General features: G+C 38.3%; 1 long non-coding RNA gene across 1 annotated transcript in view; it reads left to right on the forward strand.

Moving 5' to 3' along the window:
- The first annotated feature begins 399 nt into the window (after positions 1 to 399).
- LOC138170009 (uncharacterized) overlaps positions 400 to 15,921 on the forward strand; it is a 34,738-nt gene continuing 19,216 nt past the window's right edge. The window contains exons 1-2 of the long non-coding RNA XR_011170507.1: positions 400 to 1,149; positions 12,414 to 12,473. This is a non-coding gene — a long non-coding RNA (uncharacterized lncRNA). The remainder of the gene's footprint in view (positions 1,150 to 12,413; positions 12,474 to 15,921) is intronic.

Raw genomic sequence — 15,921 nt, forward strand, 5'->3', positions numbered from 1 at the left:
AGGGAAGAAGGTCACGTTCTCTTGACATGACCCCATGAGGTAATGTCCAAAACATATTAGTCCTTTTACTCAAAAATAACTCATATGCTTCTCATGTCAGCTGGGGTAACTACAAAAATATCTTGCAAATATGATTCTACAAAATGACTCATTGTATCATGAATACAAGTGACCTTCTTTGCTACTGGAGATAGTATAACTTTAAACAACTGCCAAAGATTTTTAACTTTAGGGATCTTAGTTCTCAGTTCCTTTCTTAGCCATTCTGCCCACTTTCATTGACCACACATGATATTTGTCTTTTTCATTTTAATCAATGAGTTTGATACAGATATAGACAGCATACTTATCAAATTTTCAGATAACATATAGCTGAGAGGGGTAGCTAAAACACCAGAAGAGTGAGTCAGGATTCAAAAGAATTTGAACATTGGATCAAATCTGGTTAAGATGAAATTCAATTGGGATAAATGTAAAGTTGGGTTCAGAAAATCAACTTTACAAGTATAAGATGGTGGGGGTGGGAGTCTTGGCTAGACAGTGCTGCTATTCCTCTGAAAGTGAAGATGGGAGGCTTGGCGATTTGATGGATGGCAAACTCAATAAGAGTCAATTGTATGATATGGGAGACAAAAAAAGCTAATGCAATCTTTGGCTGCGCTAAGAGAAGCATAACTTCCAGGAATAGTGAGTTGGTGGTGCTATTGCACTGTGCCCTTGTCAAACCAAATCTGGAGGAAGTATTGTGTTCATTTCTGGGAACCACATTTTAGGATTGACATTAATGATCTGCATAGCATCTGGAGGGGGACAAGTGTATAAATGGCCACAAGTCATGCTTTTTGAGGGTTGTTTGGAAGAACTAGGAATATTTAGCCTATAGAAAAGAATTTTAGGGAGAACATGCTAGCTGTCTCTGAAAATTTTAAGAGCTGTCACCTGGAAGAAGAATCAGATTTATTCTGTTTAGGCTCAAGGGCAAGAATAGGGTAATAGTTGCAAAGAGGTAGATGATGTAAGGAAAAACTCCTAGCCATTAGAGTAATCTGAAAGTGGAATGGACTAAAGTAGCTTCCCTCTCATAGCATTTCTTCAAGCAAAGACTGGATGACCACTTGTCTGATATAAAGGGAAGAGGACCATTTTCAGGTATGTGTTAGACTAGACAGCCACTGAAATTCTTTCTTCTTTGAAAATTTTATAATCCTATGATTCTGAAATCCTAGAGACAAGTAAATAAGTGAGTTTTGGAAAAAAAGATAACACACAATTCAACCTTTCTCCCACCTATTGCTATCTATAAAAACCAACTCATCCTTAACAGCTCACCTACAGCAATCCAAGGCCTCTCATAACCATCTGAGAGGTCTTTATGATCCTCCTAACCACAAGCAATGGTGCTAGTCCAAGGAGATCTGAATGAGGTATGCACCTGCATAACTTATGAAAACAAGCAGGATGAAGTAGAAGGCTATTTAGTACATTTTTCATGTGCCAAAGTACAAAAATTCAGCATCTTAGATGAAATAATTTACCAAGGGTGTCCCAAAAGTCTTAATGTAGTTATAAGCTTTGACTTTTGAAACACTATAATATATATTATACAAAGAATACAAAGGAGGCATTTTGAAAGGATAAGGTGAGGTCCTTATTTTTTTTTAGTTACAAGGAAAAGGGAATCTATCTATCTGTCTATCTATCTATCTACCTATCATTCTACCTATTAAACTAGCTTCTATATCAGCACTGCCTTTGAAAGGATATCAAAAGACTAAAAAAATACATGTGTATAATTATTACTCCATTTCCTTGAAAGAAGGGATTTTTTTTTCATTTTTCTATTTGTTATCCCAGGACCTAACTCAATATGGACTCTTAATAAATACCCATTAATTAATTGATTGATGGCAAAGTTAGGTATTGTGAATTTTTCCAGTGCCTGACACATAGTGGATACTAATAAATACTTGTTGGTTACTACATTGATGATAAAGTGAGGTTCTATGATTATTCCCCCTAGAGTTCACACTGGTACTTCGTGATAAAGCAGATGAATGGCCAATATTGTGACTTGTTTTCTGGTGTCAGATCCCTGAGTCAGTAAGACCAGTGTGCTTGGTTTACAGACAGCCCTGGAGTCAGGTGGAACAACCTTTACTTCTCCTGTGGAACTCTTTTGTACTTGAAGGAAGAGCCTCACAAGGCAGAGCTCCAATTTTCTTCCTTTTGCATTCAATTAAATGGCATGCTATGCTTGAGTAGCTTTGTGGGGGTGGAGAAGAGCCCCACGGAGAAGACATGAGTTTAGTCCACAGCTCATTACTTTATCTATTATAGCATGCTCTTTCTATAAAGCAAGAGAGGGCTGTCATAAAACCCAAGAAATCCTGTTGCTAGTAAAAACAAGTATATAGTAAGTATAATTATATGTAAAGAACGTCTTCTTGAAAAATATATATTTCATTTCTTTAGAATCAGAGGGCTACATTAAAAAGAGAAAAAACCCCAGAAAATTCCTATAATGCAGGCTGCCAGACATGATTTCTCTTTATATTAATGCCTAAAGCAACATCAATAATGCTAAAGCTATACGTTTGCTTGGACTTATCCATGTTCACCAATGTCCTGTGTATATTTAATAAGGAGCTATCTATCCTGAGCAACTTTTTTTGTTTCCTTGGCAGTGTTCATGCTGTCTGACTGACAGGCTTTAGCTGTATAGAGCAGACTTTTTAAAGAAAAGAATCATATAATTCTTGAGCTACAGGGTACCTTAGAGATCATACAAACCTATCTTCTAATTTTTCAGATTAGGAAATTGAAGCCCAGATGGCCAAGAGAATTGCCCAGGTCACACAGCCCATCAGGGACAGAACTGAAATTAGAGTCGAGGCATTTTTCCCCCTTTCCACAGTTGGGATGGATTGTCTAATAACATTAGGGAGTTCTTTGTCACTAGAGGTCTTCAAGCAAAGATTGAATGACCACTGTTAAAGGAGGAGGTGTGGGGAGGATTTCTGCTTTGGGTAAGGTGTAGGCAGACTGATCTCTGATGTTTCTTCTCACTTTTTAATTCTATGAGTCTATATTGTTTACTGTAGACTTACATAGATTTAACTTGTGATAGAAGACTAAGTATTCATAAGTCATCATAAAAAAAGAGAAGAGATGATAAAAGTAAAGGAGAAAAATCTATTATTAGGATCAAATTCTGTCTATAGATAAACATTATGTTGTTCAACCACAGTACTTGGACTAGGAAATGAGTACCTGACACATTGTATCAAACAGAAGGTTTTCCTCTTTTTCCTCACCTTCCTACCTACAACCCCCTTAATAAGGAGTTCTTCCATTAGCCTTCATCACCAATGTGATAGAGCAGGGGTAGGGACCCTATGACCTTGAGGCCACATGTGGCCCTCTAGGGTCTCAAGTGCAGCTATTTGAATCAAAACTTCACAGAACAAATCCTCTTTAAAAAAGTATTTGTTCTGTAAAACGTGGACTCAGTCAAAAGACCAAACACAAGGATCTAGAAGGCCATATGTGGCCTCAAGGTTGCAAGTTCCCCACCCTGCAGTAGACCATGAGTAATGTGGCTGGGTTGTGACAGAACAAAGAAAGAAAGGTTAGAAGGGCTTACGGTGTAGTGCAAATACTCAGCCCAACACTCTCAAGGGAGACTCAAATGAGATGAATATGCAATTGGGAAATGTTTAACAAAACAAATTAAAAACAGATAATATTACATTGAAAACTATGTCAATATGAAGTCCACAGGGATCTGTATGTGTGAACTGGGGGCTCTTGTTTCTATTTGTATTTGACATTGCTGGTATATTAGAAAAAGGCACTCTGGACTTGGAGTCAAAAGATCTGGGTTTGAATGCTAACTCTTACTTTTCATATGTGGGCATCCTTATGTAAGTTCTTGGCCCCATCTAGGCCTCAGTTTCTGCATCTTGAACATGGTATGACACCTAAGATCCCTTCTGTTTCTATGATTCTAGAGTCTAGAAATGGACTGACAGTCAATCGAGAACAGCTATTGTTTTCATAGTTTGGAACGACATCCATCTGCCTCCTCTCTTCTACTTACTGAGTTCAGGATCTTCCTTCATTACACACCGTGCTACATCATCATCATCATCATCATCATCACCACCACCACCACCATCATCAACACAACTAACATTTATATAGTACTTACTACATTCCAGGCACTGTGCTATTTGTTGTTCAGTCATGTCAGTTGTATTCTCCACTTTGTGATGCCATTTGGGGTTTTCTTCAAAAAGATACTGGAGTTGCTTGCCCATTTTCCTCCATCTCATTTTACAGGTGAAGAAACTGGGGCAAACAGGGTTAAGTGGGTTGCCCAAGGTCACCCAGCCAGAGTTTAATTCAGGAAGATGAGTCTTCCTGACTCCAGGCCTGGCACTCTCTCTACTGCACCACCTAACTGCCCTTGCAGGCATTGTGCTAAGAGCTTTACAAATATTTCATTTGAGTCTCACAACAATCCTGGGAGGAATATTCTATTATTATGTGGTAAATGTATAGGATTTAAAACTTGACCTATGGTTTTATTGGTACCAAGAATTTCCAGGTTAGGAAACTCCCCTACCGAGATAGGTTGTCAGCTTCTCTGAAACTTACCATCTTAGAGATTTGCCTAAAGCACTGAGAGGTTAGGCCAGTACATTCCAAGGTGACATTTTAAACCATGTCTTGGCTTTAATGTCCATTCTCTATCTGCCTCTAATTCTAATCTTAATCTGTCCGTGGGGTTTTCTTGTCAAAGATACTGGATTGGTTTGCTATTTCTTTAAAAGATCAAAGCAAACAGTAGTTTTCTATGGAGGCTAGTAAGTTTCTGAGTCTGGATTTAAACTCAGGTCTTCCTGACTCCAGGCCCAGCATTCTATCTACTGAGCTAGCTATCTAGCCTCCATATGCATACACACATGCATGTTTGTGTATATATGCACAGACATTCACATATATACGCGTAAATATATACACACACACATATATATGTATATATGCATACATATTTTAAGTTATGATTTCCAATATAATTTGGCGAGTGTGTGTGTGTGTGTCTTAGAAAGACTGATGGAAAGATGAAGCCTTTTCTTTTCGTTTTAAACTTTTTTTCTATTATTATTTTCATCATCATCAATGGCAAAAGTATTTGAACCTAGACATTTGTCCTCCTTATCTTTGTCAATGATATATAATTTAGCTTTGGTTATCCAGGGACAGATTACCCAGACTACCTTGCTTTTCCACCTTCTTGCTGCCCATCATTTTTTCCACCTCACTGCTCATTAGTCACCTCCAACAGATGGCAAGTGGGGAAAGAGGAAAGATGGTGACTTCCCTATTCTCCTGTTTGTCAGGAACCTTTTTAAAGGTCAAATGGAAAGAGTTTGAATTCAGTGGTTGAAGTGAAGTCAAGGATTGTCTACTCCAAGAATCAAGAACTGTCTGTAGTTAAATTAATTAGTGAACGAAAAGGAAAGAAAAGAATGGCTTTTTTTAGGTATGATGCAGAAAAAAGTGAACACTTTTCAACTTTACTTTTCTTATTTGTTCTTTGTGTGCACCTGAAACAGTATATTCTATTCTTGATTTTATAATAATCTAAATTTTGTTCTTTTTCACTGTCTAAAAGCTCCCTCTCCTGACGATATAGAGTAATACTTTATATGATAAAGACACAAGCACACATACAAATATTTGCATATGCACACAGATATCTATTAATTCTTACAAGGAATCTCCTTAGGGATAGAGGAATTTATCATAACATAAAATAAACCTTTTCTCCAAACCTCTGTCTGAAGCCACAATACATTTGAAGCTGATATTGAGCTAATTCTGTTCCAAAGTCATTCTCCCAGTAATTAGTACTGGTAAGACTATCTGAAACCATTGTCATCAAGTGTAATTATGTCATCCTTTATTTAGGAAGAGGGAGTGTGACTGACCAGTCATCAGTAAATCTTACACTGGGGGTTGTAATGCTAGTTGTGATCATGGATATACCTTAAGCCAGCCGTGTTATTTCAGATTGTTCTCTTTATGTGCATAGACACACAGTTGTGAAATTGGCTTAGAATTTCAGTCTTTTAATTATGACACAAGCATTAAGCTCACTGATCAATTGGAGGTATTATTTCCATGTCCCTGGCCTCCTGAGCACTCTTTGCTAACTGAGTTAAGGAGCAAAGCAGGTACATATGTGCAAGAAGTGCTGGGAATGATATCATCAAACCCCAGACTCCCTCTGTTTGCTGTGTACTTACAATCTAAATCAGGCTACATAAAAAAATAGATTCAAAAATGCATAGTAATAATAGTAAACTATTAACAGAATATAACAGAAACTACTTCCCAAGTATGCTATTAACAAAACTAAATTTAGTTGTTTTTTTTTTCAAAATCATAAGGCTGAATTGCCCCCAACATTCATTTTTTCATCATCATTCAATACCTAATGGATATTTGGCAGTGTACTAAATCCATATAAAGATAGGCTTCTTGCCTTCACGGAATTAAAGTTTACAAGAGGGACGATGATATTTTACTTTATCCAAACAGAGTCATAGATTTAGAACTGAAAGATACCTTAGAGATAATCTTTTCCAAATCCTTCATTTTATAAAAAAAACAAAACTGAGGCCTATGGAAATTAAATGAATTTCCCCAAATCACACAATGGTATAGTCAGGATTTGAACTACGCTATCAAAGCTCTTTTTATTGTTTTTGTTGTGGTTGTCATTCAGTCGTTCTCAGTCACGTCCAACTTTTTATGACCCTATTTGGGGTTTTCTTGGCAAAGGTGCCAAAGTGGTTTGCCATTTCCTTCTTCAGTTCATTTTACAGATGAGGAATCTGGGGCAAACAGGGCTAAGTGATTTGCCTGGGGTCACACAGCTAGTAAGTGTATGAGACTAGATGTGAGCTCAGGAAGATGAGTCTTTCTGACTTCAGGCCTTACACTCTCTCTACCATACAACCTAGTTGCCCTTTTCCTACTACAACACAGGTTTTTCATTAACTGGTAGGCACTAATGCAGTCTTTACCCTGAATATTTATAATATGGTATTGAATGCTTTGGATTTAGATTATCACTGACAAGCATTACTATAAGTCATAAATCCTGCATTTCTTCCATGTTTCTTGTTCCAGATTTACAATGATGTCACTTTCCTCCTTAAGACCCTGCAATGATTCCCTAATGATTTCTATGTCAAGACCAAATCCTCAATCTGACTTTCATGAATGTCTATAATCAAGTCAGACCCCACTTTATCCAACCTTATTTGGACTACTCTGATAAACAGTTTTTGCTCTAGGTAGATTAGCAGCATCACATTTCACTTCTACCTCCATGCTTGTGTTCTCATTATTCCCCTCATTTTCAGTCATCTATTCTGTCTTCTACGTTATAAATCTTCCCTCTTTTTTTTCACTTTTTGGAGGGGGGAAGGCTGGGCAATCGGGGTTAAGTGACTTGCCCAAGGTCACACGGCTGGTAAGTGTTAAGTGTCTGAGACCGGATTTGAACTCAGGTCCTCCTGACTCCAGGGCCAGTGCTCTATTCACTGCACCACCTACCCACCCCGCTTCCCTCTTTTTTTTAAGCCCACCTAAAAATCCCACTCCCTTCTTGAGACCTTTCTCAACTACTGTGACTCACACTCAGCTCTCTTATCCATTGACTCCTATTGTTCAAAACGTGAAGATTAAAACTTAGACGTTCTAAGTATGTCAGTTTTGTTTCCACAGCTCATTTGGCACTTTCTTGGAATCATCAGATTGCAAATTAGAGGCAGAAGGGATCTTAGAGGTCATCAAATCTAAATATCTTATGTTTCAGATTAGGAAACTGACACCCAAAGATGGACTATATGAATAGTCCAAGGTCAAAATGGCAGGTCACCCAGATCTAATTCCCAATCCAGAGCTTTTTAGGCATGTTTCATGTGTAAAACTTTTGTCCATACTACGCACAGCAACTAGGCAGAGAAGATAATGTAATTTGAGAATTTTATTCAATTAAATATTAACTATTAACTGTTTTGTATGCCTACAAGGGTCTTCTCTCTCACCTTTCCCTCTTAATTTCCCCAGCTTCCTTCAAGACTTAGAGCAATTCCATTTTCTGCCAAAGGCCTTTCCTTGTTCCCCACAAGTTCATGATGCTTTTCCCTTTATCAAATGAGATACCATGTGCAAAGAGCTTGGCATTACTTGGCACATAGTAGGCATTTAAATGCTCGCTCTCTCTCTTTTTAGATCACCTGTACATCCTCCATATACATCTTAAGAGCCCATACACAATTATTTCCATGCTGACCTTCCCATTTTAACATACGCTCCTTCGAGGCAGAGGCTACTTCTATCCCTCCTCTACTTGCATTGTCAGTACTTAGCTCAGTCGTTGCCACTTGGTGAGAACTTGATTAATTATTTGTTCATTGACTACTCTTTGCCAGGCACTGTGTCAAGCAATCATATGTGTCCAGTCCTGTACTGAGCAGTAAAAAATCTGAGTGGGTAATACTAGATAAGGGTAGCTAGATGGTGGAGTGCTTAGAGCACTGGGCTTGGAATAGGAAGATAATTTCCTGAGTCCAAACCTGGCCTCATACACTTGTTGGCTATGTGATCCTGGGCAAGTCATTTAACACTGTTTATCTCAGTGTCCTTATGTATATAATGAGCTGGAGAAGGAAATGGCGAACCACTCCAGTACTTTTGCCAAGAAAACCCCAAATGGGGTCACAAAGAGTTGGACATGAAAGAAACATCTGAATAACAATACCAGGTAAAAAGTTTAAAAATAATCATAGATTATACAAAAGGAGCAGAAACAAGCAGCCTTTTGACTTTTAGTAAACTAGTTTTTACTGACTTTTTATTTTGAAATGCTAATTGAATATTAATTATTAAATGGGCTAAACAAAGATATTAATCTTCAAATTTGATATGCTGCTGTTTCTAATTAGCTTTGGCAAAAGCCTTTAGTGGCAAGATGGAGATTTTGAAATCAGAGGCTCATTTTGCCCTGGATTTTCTGTTTCAATGAGCTAATGTTAAATATGTAATAGGATGCATAATAATAATATATACAACACCAATTTTGTTTCTTTTCAAATAGAAGGCTCACAGCCTGATTAGATGATGAAAAATACAACTTTGCAGGATTCATTTACTGTAAATTGACTGAAATTGAGTGGAAGAAAACCCAAACCTATTTGCAGCATAGATGCTATTTCCATGTGTACAATAATTATTTCTTAGCATTGATTTGAGTAGCTATAATTTGCTTTCACATTTAATCAATAGAGAGCAATATTTGGATCAGAAGCTTTCTTGAGTAATATCATAATTACTGAATTACACAAGCCTCTCTTCCTTTCCTTGCCACTACCAGTGATTTTAAAGCTTCAGCTCCTTCCATACTCTTTAATCCCTTTGGAATTCATGTGACATTTTACATGGAAAGAAGTGTAAAATGCCACTTACCGTGCTCCCACCCTATAAATTATTCATCTCTGCAGTTTATCAGATGACTTTGGCTTGTAGATAAGAAGTAGCCTCTCATTTATTGTCCATATCGCATAAGCCTAAACAATCAAAAATGGTATGCAACCAGCTAAGGGAGCAGGCAGGTAATCTAAGCATGCACATTTTGGGAGAGGGACATGCCCCCTTGAGGACAGACTCACTAATTTCACTGGCGGTGAAATTGTGGAATTGAGCTATTAAATCCCACTGCCTGCAAAGGTGAAAGATATAGAGCTCTGGGAGAGAATTGAGAGTAGAATATAAATTTTTACTTACTTTGCTTACTGTCATATTGAACAGAAAATGAAACCCTTAAGATCTTTGACCAAAAGGCATATTAAGAATTTTGCATTAACCAATAGCATAGGCTTGTAAATATGGACATTTCTAAATAACTAATAAGGGCAGTCAGGTTGGTACAGAGGATGTAGCACCAGGCTTGACATCAGACAGACATCTTCTAGAGTTCAGTCTGGTCTCAGACACTAACTAGCTGTGTGACTCTGAGCAAGTCACTTAACCCTGTTTGCCTCAGTTTTCTCATCTGTAAAACGAGCTGGAGAAGGAAATGACAAACCATCCCAGTACTTTTGTCAAGAAAATCCCAAATGGGGTCATAAAAAGTTGGATATCTTTTGCCTTGATTATAGATCTTCTTATCCTAAATAACATCACATACAAATTTAGAAACCTGTGCATTCTGCTCCCTTCAGACAACAGGCAGACTCATCCCCTATCATCCTGACTTTCTCTGTCCCTCTTCCCCCCACCAAGTTCTAATTCTGCAAAAGATATCCTCCTGCCCTGGAAACCTAGGTCATTCCAGGCTTTTAGCCTTACTTGCAGTCCTTTGGTGTCAGACATCTGAGTGGTCACATATAACAGGACAATTTAATATGGGAGATAGTCAGTTAATTTCAGAGGAAGCATTAGGGAGCTCATTCAGGTCCATCTTACTGGTCAACTACTCTTGAAGTCACAGACAGGAAAGTAGCAATCAAGTTATTTACAATGCTTCTTAAACTGTGAATGGAGACTCCATGTGGATCTTGAAAAATTTGACAATTCTAAAAGGTTTCTAGACATGCAAGACCAAAAATTAATTCAAAAAAAATGGGTAATGAAGCTGAGGTATTTCTGGCAAAGTTTGCCTGTGTTGTATCACCAATTTCACTGTAGCCTTCATTATGAACACAAGGCATGTGCACTTTGCACTTCAAATGCCCTCAGGCCATGCAACACCAACATACAATGCCAAAATGTGAAAAGGGGTCACCAGTGGAAAAGTTTAAGAAGCCTTGCAGAACTTCAGACAGGATCAGGGGGCATTCCTAAGAAGACACATGTCCAGAAATCCAGGGTGGGGGGATTTCTTCTTTTCTTTTCTGGTCTAGTCTAGTAACCTCTATCCTAGTAAGAAATAGATATTAGAATCACTCTGATTTCTCCTATTACATACATAGCCCTTAATTCAATTTAGTTTAAAATATCTGTTACGTACCTATTATGTGCAAAGTCCTGCTGTCAGTCTCTCTTGCCATTTTGTGTCGCTTTTTCTAACCACATCTACTGAAATCCAGCATACTATATGTTGGTGTACATGCATAATTAAAATTTCCTGTAGTGTGAGAGAATTCTAAGAGTCCAAACCATATATAGATTTCTGTTCCTTGACTTGACTCATTGAAATAATGCCTCTAGAGATATGACTAATATTAATGATGGTACTGATAAAAATATAATACTTATAATAGCTAACATTTATATAGCAGCTTAAGATTTAGAAAATATTTTGAATATATTATCTAATTTGATCTTCACAATGACTCTGTGAAGTAGGTGCTGTGATTATCCATGTTTGACAGAAACAGACAGAGCCTGAGGGAGATTAAGAGACTTGCCCAGGGCCACAAATCTCCAGTGTTTCTATAGTTGTGCTTCTCTACTATAGAGTGCAAGGACAAGGATCTCCAGAAATGCTGATGGAGGAAATAGATTAATGAGACACCACAGAGCAGGGAAAATTGGATGTGGGTATACAGTTCCCAAGGCTGCCTATTTCTCCATCCTTTGCTCTCAGAAAGGGACTTCTGGGTCTCCCATTTTATTTGGGCAGTGCAAAAAGAAAGAACATGTTATAGGAGGGGAACTCTGCTCTTGATGCAGTAAAATAGTACTGTACTTTGATCATTGAGCTTTTTGATTTACTGGCAGCATGGCCCAAATTTGTGGTAATCAGGAGCAGCATGTTTGAGACCTGAGATCCATGCCTGGAGAGTAGATATAAGCTGTTGGCTGAGCTTGTGGGAAGCAGTTGCCAGTGACAGAAAATTTAATATAAGGACAGAAATTGTTAATGCCAAATGTAATATTACTTGCCATTCCCTTAAATGAACCTAGTAATGTTAAAATTTCGGTAATGTCCTTGAATTCCTACTCTTATGTACTGTGGCTTAGGTTGAGCTGAACCACACCCTAAATCCTCCCACCCAGAGATTTTACCTGGTGCAGAAACCTACCTTGAGCTGGACCTCAGCTCCTGATGTCTTTGCTGGCTTTCATTGGGATTCATGGCATGAAGGGCAAAACAGCCAGAATTAAGTGGTTTTCCTTTCCCAGACTGCCAAGAACCACTGGGGTCTCATGACCTGGCCTTGCTACCTCACCTATCTCCTCCCCCTCTCCTACTAAAACTATAAAAACTTTTTCATGGGTCTCTTTGGTTGGGAAATCTACTGGACATCCCCTAGGGTGGCAGGTTTACTACCCTTTTGTCTCAATTAAAGATGATCTGTTCCTCAACTCATAGCTTTGATTTATTTCAGGATTTGACAGGGAGAATTCTAGAATGCCAGGGATTGCCAGCTATCACAGAGCACAAAGTGGTAAGTAAGAAATGGGAAATGGATATCCGCCCCCTGAGTCTCTCTGAGATAATACAGGTCTGGCATCCAGGATACACACACACATATATACACATTTCTTTTCCTTTATCCTCTCTTCTACAATCTGATAGTGTTAGGAGGATTTGCCAGGTATGGGTCTGGTGGGGTAGAAAGCACCTCTCCCTCAATACATGTACAAAAAAAAATTGGCTATAGAAAGAACTCTGCCTTATAAATATTTTCAAGATTGTGGTAGGAAATTTGCCAGATGTGAGTTGAGGGTAAGAATTTTTTTCTATAATTTTCTAATAATTTATAGCTGCATTTCATCTTCATACCCCAAAGTCAAAGAACCAACATTGCATTGTGAATAAACAGTTTGAGGGTCAGGGTTAAAATTCTCACCTCAGCTGCACACCACCTATGTGACCCTGGGCAAGTCACTCACCCTTTTAGTGTTCCAAGAAAAAAAAACACACCTTTTCCAAATTAAAGGTTGCAGAGCAAGCTCCAATTTGCTTTTACTGTAGGAGTTTTCTCAGTAGAAGCACCTTATGACACTGAAATTTCAGGTCTATTTTTTTTAAGACATCAACACCTAGGTCAGCATTTAATTCAAGTCTAGCACTCTCCTCACCACAAAGATCCATGTGGAACTTGGAGCAGTGGAAAGGAGAAAACTCTTAAGTATTTAAAATTTAAAGTATGAGAGTACTTAGAGTATGTGTGTACAATAGAGAGGCAGCCTTCTCAGATGAACTAGAGGACACTCTGAAAGAGCCATTTTACTAGTGGCTTGAGTATAGCATCATCTTGTGGACAAAGCACATATTAAACTCCCTTGGTGGGTGATTAACTAATTGAGTTAACAACCTGTTTTCTGGAGGCTCATGGAAAGTTGGACACAAGCAGTTGTGGGTACTTTAGTCACCAATCCAATTGTTCACACATCTTGTACCACTATGTGAGAAACACGCTTGTGGGGATCACAGGACTTCCAAGGTAGGGTCAGAGAGTTAGCCCAGATGAGCTTCTGCTGTCCACGGCTTCCCTGGGGACCCTTAGGAAGATCCTGTGATGTACCCCTTAATACAGCAAACCCCTTCTCACTGAAAGAACTCCAAGACAGTAGGCAGAGGAAGGCATTTATTACACTTTTTGTGAGAGGGCAGATGTGGCATTCAGTAGGAACACCCATACCCATACAGAGGCAGGAGTGAGGGTATCCAGTTCTACAATTCCTGTCAGAGTTAGGGTTGTTACCCTACATTCCCTGATGTAAATTATACTGATTGTGTAGGTGTGGTAGTGGTAGTGAAGACACTTGTAACTCAGGCATGACCCCTCAGGCTTAAACCTGTTTTTCCAGCTTAACCTTTCTTGTCCACCTGGAGCCAGGATGGCATCGTCTTAGCAAAATAAGATAAGTGAGCTTCCCCACAGCTACTGATCATCTCGCAATAACTTTTGTGGGGGCAAAACAAGGTACCATAATATGCCTTCTTACACACTATCACATACCCAATAATGTTTGTTATTGATCACATTAAAATAACACATAAACTTTTGTTAAGTACCTGATATTTTTTTTTTTTTTGCCTTTTGGAGGGCAATTGGGGTTAAGTAACTTGCCCAAGGTTACATGGCTAGTTTTTTTTTTTGTAGGGTCCTCCTGACTCCGGGGCTGGTGCTTTACTCACTGTGCCACCTAGCCCCCCCCCTTTTTTTTAGTGCCTGATATTTTCAAGGCACTGAGCTAGGTACTGGAGATATAAAACTAAAGTAACTCATTTCCCTCAAGAAGCTTATATTTTAATGAAGCTGCTATGGGATATAAAATGTGTATGGATAACATATAAAATGAAATAGGGAGTAGTAAGAAAAATGCAATGATTCAGACAAATCTAGGAATATAATGGATGGCAGAGTCCCCAATTTCTGTCCTTTGGATTCCTGTGACTTGTAGAAATGCAGAAGAGAATAAATAAGGGCGAAGAAGCTGCTTTCAGGTGTGACCCTGTCACTCATCTTGTTCCCTGCTCACTCTTATAGAATGTCGTTTGAAACTTCTAGCAGCTTGCTGCATTGCCCAGTTTACAAAACTTTATGAAAAAAAAATAAAATTAGACACAGAAGGAATACCTTCCAAGTAAAAGAATATTCAGTGGCACTACATTGTCTTCATAGGTTGAACCTGGCTATCTTTCTTGCATTTTGACTTAATACTCTTTGCTCTTCATTATGAAGGTCAGTTAAGAAAACTACTCAGGTCAAGTTTGCAAGTATTAATTTAGCACCTACTATGTGTCAGGCACTCTCCTAAGTTCTGGATATGAAAAGAAAGGTAAACAATGAACTAGGAGAAAGAGGGAGGGAGAGAGAGAGAGAGAGAGAGAGAGAGAGAGAGAGAGAGAGAGAGAGAGAGAGAGAGAGAGAGAGATTAGATAAATGACTAAATGAGTGAATCAACAAATAAATGAAGAAATGGAAGGGAGGGAGGGAGGGAGGATGTTCTTGTTCTCAGGGAAGTCACAGTCTAATAAAGGAAAAGTAGGCACAAAATTGTACAAACAGGATATATACAAGATAAATTAGAGATAATCTTAGAGGAAAGACACTAACCAGCATTAAGCAGACCAGGAAAGGCTTCTTGTAGAAGATAGGATTTATCTGGGCCCTGAAAGAAGTCAGGGAAGTCAATAGACAGATAAAGGAGCAAAAGAATCTCAGGCATAGGGAAGAACCATTAAAAATGCCTGGAGTCAGGAAATGGGGTATCTTATGTGAAGAACAGCAGTAGGGTGTGCTAACTCTGTTTTTACAAAATGGCTACATGCAATTTTAGTGGTGGAAAGTAGCTAGTGCCCTCATCATAGAAAGAGCTTTTACCATTTCTAGTTCCATAAATCAATTTTCTTGACTTCCTCTTCATGGTAACAGTGAGACTTTAGGAATGACATTTTTCAGGGGAACATTGGCAAACTTGAACATGTCCATTGAACATGTCCAATAAGTTGGTGAAGGCCCTAGAAATAATAGCCTAAGAGAAACTCTATGTGTGTGTATGTGTGTATATGTATTTATAGTTTCTCATATATGCATATATTATATATGTATATTATGTATAGTTTCTTATATACATGTGTATATATGTATATCCTAATGTAGAAATTATCAAGGAATATGATAGATACTTGTCTGAAAGTCCGACAGTGCTAGGATTAGTAGACAGAAGATACAGGGTTGGGGGAGGGGAATGACTTTTGTCATTGTCATGGTTTTTCAGCTGAAAAGATGGAGGGAGATCCTAATAATTAGAGTTGCCCAAAAAAGGAATGGTATGACTCAAGGTAGTGAGTCTCCTTTCACTTCTGGTCCTTAAGTAAAGGATATAGTATTTGTGTATACTTGTAAAGGTTAAGAGGCAGTATGTCATAAAGGATAGAAT

The sequence above is a fragment of the Petaurus breviceps genome, unplaced genomic scaffold, assembly GCF_028583685.1.
Source record: "Petaurus breviceps papuanus isolate PSGF00001 unplaced genomic scaffold, PetGlider_PUasm1.0 38, whole genome shotgun sequence".
NCBI classification, from domain to species: domain Eukaryota; kingdom Metazoa; phylum Chordata; class Mammalia; order Diprotodontia; family Petauridae; genus Petaurus; species Petaurus breviceps.